Genomic DNA, 7,957 nt, shown 5'->3' with positions numbered 1-7,957 from the left:
CTGACCTTCGAACTGCGCTGTTCATAGCTCACGCTTTGTTTGTGCGTTAACACAAAAGACCGCGACGACAATTTCGGCGACCTGACGTTAATTTATTGCACATAAATACGCGCCCCGAAGTTTTACAGCTAACGCCAGCAAGCAAACGCTATCCGTGCGGCGCTAATAGGCGGAAGGTTATAAAATGCGCTGTGCCGCTGCACATGTGCCTTGGCGGCGGCTGAAGGGCGGCAGGATGACAAGGCAGGGCCATTGGTGATTATGGTGAGTTCCTTGCGGCTGATAGGTTGAGCTGACTACTACTAGCTGTAAATTACACACTTAATGTGGCACTTAAGCACGCATTTAATGTGTCATAGTTAAGTTGTTGCTGTTGTTAGCAGTGCAGGGTTTGTTGTAAAAGTGTGCGGCAAGCACGCCATTTGAGTTCAAGCGAATGGTCAACATGCAGCGTTTATCACTGCCCCAAGTAGAATATCACTGAGCGGAGGATATCTGTGCTCGCACAAAACCCCTGAAAGCTGGCTATTATGTACCCATTGTGTAACGTGAGTGTGTGCAATAGTAGGGTGACTCGTTTATTTGGTAGATTTATGTATTTAATATCAAAGGTAGATTCATAAAGAGGTCGAACATTCTTCGTTTACAAAAAATGTGCTCTCGAAATATTTTTCCAGAAAGTTTTCAACGAATTGCTTGTAAGAAGATAATTTAAGAGTACATTCTCAAATAAATTTTTTTTTAAGCTTTACATAAAAATAAAAAAACTTTTGGGCTGTCTCTCTACATTTGAAAAAAAACAAATCTTAAAACATAAAAAATACATCACACTTCATTTAATATTTACAATTTAATATTTATTAGAATTTCATAAAGTTTGTATTTATAGTGAGACAATTAATTTAGAGTGAGCAACCCTAAAAAACTCCATTTTTTCATAAGACTTCTATTATAAGCTTTCTATGGTTTTATATTTCTTTTTCTCAATGTCTTCAAAATTTATAATTAAATAAATGAATGAAAGTATATTTAAAATATGAAATGGTGGCAACTCTATTATTATACTCTCGCAACAAATGTTGCTAAAGAGAGTATTATAGTTTTGTTCACATAACGGTTGTTTCTAACACCCAAAACTAAACGAGTTAGATATAGGGTTATATATACCAAAGTGATCAGGTTGAAGAGTGGAGTTCAAATCCGAATGTCTGTCTGTCCGTCCGTCCGTCGGTCTGTGCAAGCTGTAACTTGAGTAAAAATTAAGATATCTTGATGAAACTTGGCACACTTATATCTTGGCCCCATGGGAAGGTTGCTTTCGAAAATGAGCAAAATCGGACCACTGCCACGCCCACAAAATGGCGAAAACCGAAAACACATAAAGTGCCATAACTAAGCCATAAATAAAGCTACGGAAATAAAATTTGGTATGAAGGATCGCACTATGAAGGGGCATATTTGGATGAAATTTTTTTGGGGAAGTGGGCGTGGGCGTTTTTTGTACATATCTCGCAAACCAATAGAGCTATATAAACCAAACTTTCTGCAGTCGTTTTTTTTTTTATTTATTTCCGTATACAGTCCAAAAATGAAAGAAATCGGACCATAACCACGCCCACCTCCCATACAAAAGTTAGGTTGAAAATTACTAAAAGTGGGTTAACTCACTAACGAAAAACGTCAGAAACACTAAATTTCACATAAGAAATGACAGGTAGAAGCTGCACTCAGATTTTTTTACAAAATGGAAAATGGGCGTGGTGTCGCCCACTTATGGGTCAAAAACCATATCTCAGGAACTACTCGACCGATTTCAATGAAACTTTGTTTGTAATAGTTTCCTTGCATCCCAAAGATATGTTGTGAAAATAGGCCAAATCGCTTCACAACCACGCCTACTTCCTATATACCAGAACTTTAAAGACAATCTGAATCGTTTACTTTACAATATATAAAGTAAGTACTAGTGAAGATATCGGTGCAGAACTTTGCACAAATATTATGTTAATAGTGTGGCAGCCCCATTCTAAAAATCACCGAAATCGGACCATAGGTTTTCAAGGCCCCATATATCGAACATTAGGACCTCGGTACTTCTAACCTAATGTTAGGGTTTCCAACTTTCAATGGTCTTTATACAATATATATATGACGAATATGTGGGTCAAATTGTGTATTATATAATATAAATAAAGTTAAATAAATAAATTGCGAGAGTATAAAATGTTCGGTTACACCCAAACTTAGCCCTTCCTTACTTGTTTTTTAATTATATTTTTAAAGGATTTTTATAGCATTAAAAGTTTAACTCAAATTCATGGCAAGTTTCAGCTTATTACTGGCTTTCCTACACTTTTTTATTGTCATATGGCAACTCTATGAAATAAATAAACTTGAAGACGCTTGTTCAAACCACATTTTCTGGGCACTGGTTAGTTAAAGTTTTGTTCTTTTGCTATTTACAATATGTTATAAAAAATATGTGCTTATTTTTCTAAAAAGGTGGCAGCCCTAATGCACCATATAGCTAAATTACTACTTTTAAAAGTATAACAGTAATTTTTGAGATGTTGTCAATTTCAAATTCACAATTAGCAATATAATTTCTTAAAGTTTATTCAAATTCAGGTGGCCACTCTATGAAATAAAATTTTGAGATAGTGTTTTTTACTACTTTTGGCACAAAATGACATTAGAACTAATTTTTGTAATTCAGAAAATATTGAAAAAAATTAAGGCACTTTTCCAAAAAAACGATCCACCCTAACACGCTCTATAAATAACCTGCAACAGATGGATGCGTTTGTATGTAATAATTCACTGTAGCAACTATGTTGTTCACTTCCACGAAGAAACAGCCAAAATTAATGATCATACCAGTCACTTTGCAACATGTTATACGCACAGAGAGATACACACATACATACATATGTATGCACGTATCGCACCAACCCTGCCATGCACTTGAAGCTGCGTCGCTGTTGTGTGCCGAAAAAAATGCACCGCTCAATTGTGTGGTTGCAACATTTGTTGCGCATCCTGAAGTACCGCTTCAATTATGGTTGAATGCAAGTTCGCGGTAAACTGGGGTTTCGTCAATGCCAAATTGCGCAGAAATCTGTATGACCACTTACGAGCACATATTTATGTTTGCATATAGAAACATATATACCATGTACATATGTATATGTGTGTATGCATGTGTGTTTGTACATCCACTTTAATTGACGCAAATCTGCCACCTGTTGTGCTCAAACGTTGAGCGATGTGGCCACTTACCGCACTCACTATCTGACAAGTGTGTGGTGATGGCTTTATTCAAGTGCCGGCGTAGAAACATATGCAACAGTCAAAGCTCAAATGCAACAGTGCGTATACGTAACAAATTTGAATCATATTTCGAGTAGTTTTCAAATTACCTATAGAAGGATAAATGTTTTTGTAATATAATATAACTTTAAGTATTATATTACAATTGTACATACTTTTAAACAGTGATGGATTGTGTTTAGTTTTGGAATTTCATTCATTCTGATTATGATTCTCAATTAATCAGGACCAACGGATTCATTTCTAATAAAATACCATAAATGTTAAAAAATTTATAAATACATACATATTAATGGAATAAAAATATTACAAAAAAATTCTAATTAATTATATTTAAATTTAATTTTTAAATTAACGACAAATTATTAATTTTTATTAAAAATATAAGCTCTAGAAAATTTAATAGTGAACATAATTTATTCCTTATATGTATGTGTGTATACAAATTTTATTATTTATAGCGATAATAGCAACATCAATAATCAAATATCAAAGGAGTTGATTCTCACCACCCTCACATAATTCAACTCTTGCATTAGCATAACAAAGTGGAGTAAAATAAAATCAAACAGCATTCTCCTTTACGCAAAGCACAAATAAAGAAGCAAAACACATTGTTTTTATAGAGAAAAATGCAACAAATCGTATAAGAAAATTCTCAACACTCTCAGCAAAGGTATGCAGGCACACTGAGTGGGCGCCGTTGCCTTTGTTCTGCATGCATGGACAAGCTTCATTGTGAAAAATTACGTGTCATTATCGGACTGCAGCAGCAATTCAGTAATATAAATGTGCATAAAAACTTAAATTAGTGAAATGTATTAACTATAAAAGTGAAAATTAAGACAAATTAAAGTGCAAAATAGTGAAAAGTGATAAAAAGTGTAATGTTGAAAAATTATTCAAGGCAAAAGTGTTAAAAAACTTTGTGAAGGAATAAATAGCGAAACAAATATGAAACTCCATAAAAGTGAAGAAATAACACTGCGATAAAAATAAGGTGATTTCATCACAAGGAAAGGAGAATTGCTGAAAAGAGAAAATACACAACAATTAAGGATTTTAGTCTAATTTGACATGATTGATATTTCATGTTATTCTTAGTTCTATACAATATTAATTTAATTTGAATAATTAGTCCTTTTAATGTTATGAGACAATTAAATTATTTTGCTAATTGACAATAAATCGGTGTAAGGAGTCCAAAAAATTCATACAAGGTTGTAGTAGCATGCTTACGGCAGATTTGATGTTGTTTTTTTTTTAAGAATACTGATTTCCTTTGGACTAATTCCTCTTATACTTTTTATTATTGTTGCCATTATCACGTCACTATCACGTTGTATGAAATTGATTTTGTGAGAGATTAACCAAGCGGTAAACTAAAAACGAGGAGCACATTTTTAAAAGGAGTATGCATTATGCTCAATGAAGTTAATAGCAAAGAAAATAAAAAGTAATTGAACTGTTCTCTGAGTAATACAAAGAATAAAAAATTATAGGAATCTCTTAGTGATATAAAGAGTACATTAGAGCAAACAGTTTCATTAGTAGCGACGTCAATAATTGTTTTCATTCAGTGTTCAATATTAAAAAAATGAATTAACTTCAAACCAAAAAATTTAATATAAAATATATATTAAATAATATATAAATTTATACTTATAGATTACATAAATATTGATTTGTAGAGACAAAAATTAGTTTATATTTTCAAATAAATTCAATATTTTTATTATGTTGTAGAAAACATTTAAAAAAGTTTCATAAAAAACTTTAATTAGTACTTGCCTCTTTAATACTTTTAATTGGAGTGAAAATATGATTATTTATTACAATTGTTTTAATGAAATTAAAAAAAAAATGTTTAAGTAATACGATATTATGCAAATTCGAAACTAATTTGTTATACCATATTAATCAGAAATTCATTTACAATATGCAATAAGCTCCATGTAAAAAATATTAAAATAGTGTATGCATGAAATTGGTATTTGATCTCTTAATGCAATTATACTCTTTATTTGCATAATAAAGTGGAGTGGTGTAATAGAAAATCATAAAGCATTTTTCTTTTCAGAAAAGCACAAAAAAAACAACATGCCTTGTCTTTATGCTGCAAACACAACAAAACGCATGAGAAAATTCTCATCACTCTCAGCACAGGTATGTCGACACAGTGAGTGGGCGCCGTTACCTTTGCAAGTGCATGCATGCTTCATTGTGAAAAGCGACGCTTCAAGATCGGACTGCAGCAGCATATCAGTAATGTAAATGTTCATAAAGACTTAAATTAGTGAAATGTATTAAATATAAAAGTGAAAATTAAGACAAATTAAAGTACAAAATAGTGAAAATTAATGCAAAAGTGTAATGTTAAAGAATTATTGATGAGAAAAGTGTTAAAAAAATCACTCTCAGCAGAACAGGTATGTTGACGCAGTGAGTGGGCGCCGTTACGTTTGCATGTGCATGCATGAACAACAAGCTTCATTGTGAAAAAATTACGCGTCATTATCGGACTGCAGTGACAAATATGAAACTTAAATGTGAATAAGAACTTAAAATAGTAAAACTTCTTAAGTATAAAAGTGATAAAATTCGACATTCAAACGAATTGAAGTGCAAAATAGTGAAAAGTGATAAGAGAAGTGTGTAATGTCGAAATGTAAAGTGGAAAAAACTACTGATGAGTAAACTGTTGTTCTAATTGGTGGAAAAATTAAAATTTATTGCGATTTGCTTTGCGACTTTAATATATTTAAACAATTATGAAACTCAAGTCAAAATAAAATAGTGCGCGGAAAATTAATTGCCTTAAGCAGAAGAAAATTGAAACTACTAATAATGTGAAAACGAACAACAATTAAAGAGGTAATAATTCTTAATTTGTCATTATTGTTTATGCTTTTTCATATGATATTATTATTAGTTCTTAATAATATTAATTTGCCAAATTATTCAGAAATGCACTTGTAATATGCTATAGCTTCATATAAAAAGTATTAAATCAGTGTATGCATGCATTTGGTATTTGCGGTCTTAATGCAATTATACTCTTTATTTGCATAAGAAAGTGAAATAAAATAAACACAAAAGCACAAAAAAAACAAAATATATTGCCTTGATGCAGCAAATGCAACAAAATGCATGTGAAAATGTACATCACTCTCAGCAGAGCAAGTATGCAGGTACACTGAGTGGGCGCCGTTACCTTTGTTGTGCATGCATAAACAAGCTTTATTGTGAAAAATGACGCTTCAAGATCGGACTGCATTAGCAATTAAATAATTTGTTTGTGAAAAAAAAACTGTTAATAGTGAAATTTAACAATTTTAAACATGATAAAACTCAAAGTTAAAAGAAAATTAAGTACAAAGCTGTAAATAGTGATGAAAACTTTAGAATAATAAAGCGAAGATTAGGGACAAAATATATTAGGCGGCACTTAAGTGTTAACTTATTTGTGTGTTTTTAGTGCTTAGGTATATAAAATAAATAATTGAGGCGAATTTTATAAATATAATTAATATATAATTTGTGAATTATTACAGGAAAAGAAAATTTCTAAGGGAAAATGTGCATACAAATGACAAAGAGGTAAGAATTGTAAATTTTCATGTTTGTACTTAAATGGTTTTGTGTGTTCGCATACATAAAGGAGACAATTAAATTGTATTACTTATTTGAAGAAATTAATTGAATCTAATTTCATACCTTTTTGCACATATAATTAAAAGTTATTATATCATATATGCTTCTCAAAAAGAATTAAAAGCAGGTTCAGTTTTGAAATATCTTGTGAGGCTATGTAAGTGTTTCGACTCACCATCCTTGAGGTTTTGTATAATTAAAATTAATTTAATTAATTTAGTTAATTAATTCTGCTATTTTACAATCAATAATGAACATATGCATATGTACATATTTCCAATTGTTATGTCAATTGTCAATTAGCAATATAAAGGCATAAAATAAATTGTTCAAGGTTTTGACGTTTTATGCTTATGTCTATAGTGTTGCTAATAATCAAAGATTAGCTTAGATTAGAGAAAATTCCACAGAACGAAAATAACTGGACGCTACTCTGATTGAAACAAGGAGCTCAAAAAAAGTCTCTTAAAATAGCAAATTTCAGAAAGAGCGCTTTTAGTGAAATACAAAAAAAATACGAGACGGATAGAGACAATAGTGAATATCTGTTTAGCACTTGATAATTAAAAGTTATAGTAATAGTTAGATATATTGAATGAATATAATTACATATATGCTGCTCTAAAAGAATTAAAAGTTCAGCTTTTGAAATATCTTGTGAGACTGTGTAAGTGTTTCGACTCACCATCCTCGAAGTTTTTTTATAAAACTGTTTTGTTGGGGATTAAGGGAGTTTGATCTTTCTTCTTTCTAATTCCAATAGCATATGTAGTACCACTAGATAATTTTTGGTTGATATTTCTATAATTTATGAAGCTAGGGCTATGGCTACTATTCTTACTGTAGCTCTTATCTCGCTGCTGTGAGGTCAGTGTTAGATCTGTATATTTGCCTGACTTAAGATGCGAATTTACAGTCCTACATCGTCATATTTCTCAAATAATCTTGGGAATAGCCGGTATGCGAGCGTGTT

General features: G+C 31.3%; 1 long non-coding RNA gene across 1 annotated transcript in view; it reads left to right on the top strand.

Annotated features, from left to right (window-relative positions):
* The first annotated feature begins 6,447 nt into the window (after window positions 1-6,447).
* Window positions 6,448-7,957, top strand: part of LOC105211965 (uncharacterized) — a 159,826-nt gene continuing 158,316 nt past the window's right edge. The window contains exons 1-2 of the long non-coding RNA XR_851695.3: window positions 6,448-6,815; window positions 6,885-6,930. This is a non-coding gene — a long non-coding RNA (uncharacterized LOC105211965). The remainder of the gene's footprint in view (window positions 6,816-6,884; window positions 6,931-7,957) is intronic.

This window comes from Zeugodacus cucurbitae, chromosome 5 (genome assembly GCF_028554725.1).
Source record: "Zeugodacus cucurbitae isolate PBARC_wt_2022May chromosome 5, idZeuCucr1.2, whole genome shotgun sequence".
Classification (NCBI taxonomy): Eukaryota; Metazoa; Arthropoda; class Insecta; order Diptera; family Tephritidae; genus Zeugodacus; species Zeugodacus cucurbitae.
Note: the sequence above shows the minus strand (reverse complement) of the source record. Positions and strands in the feature narration are given on the sequence as shown.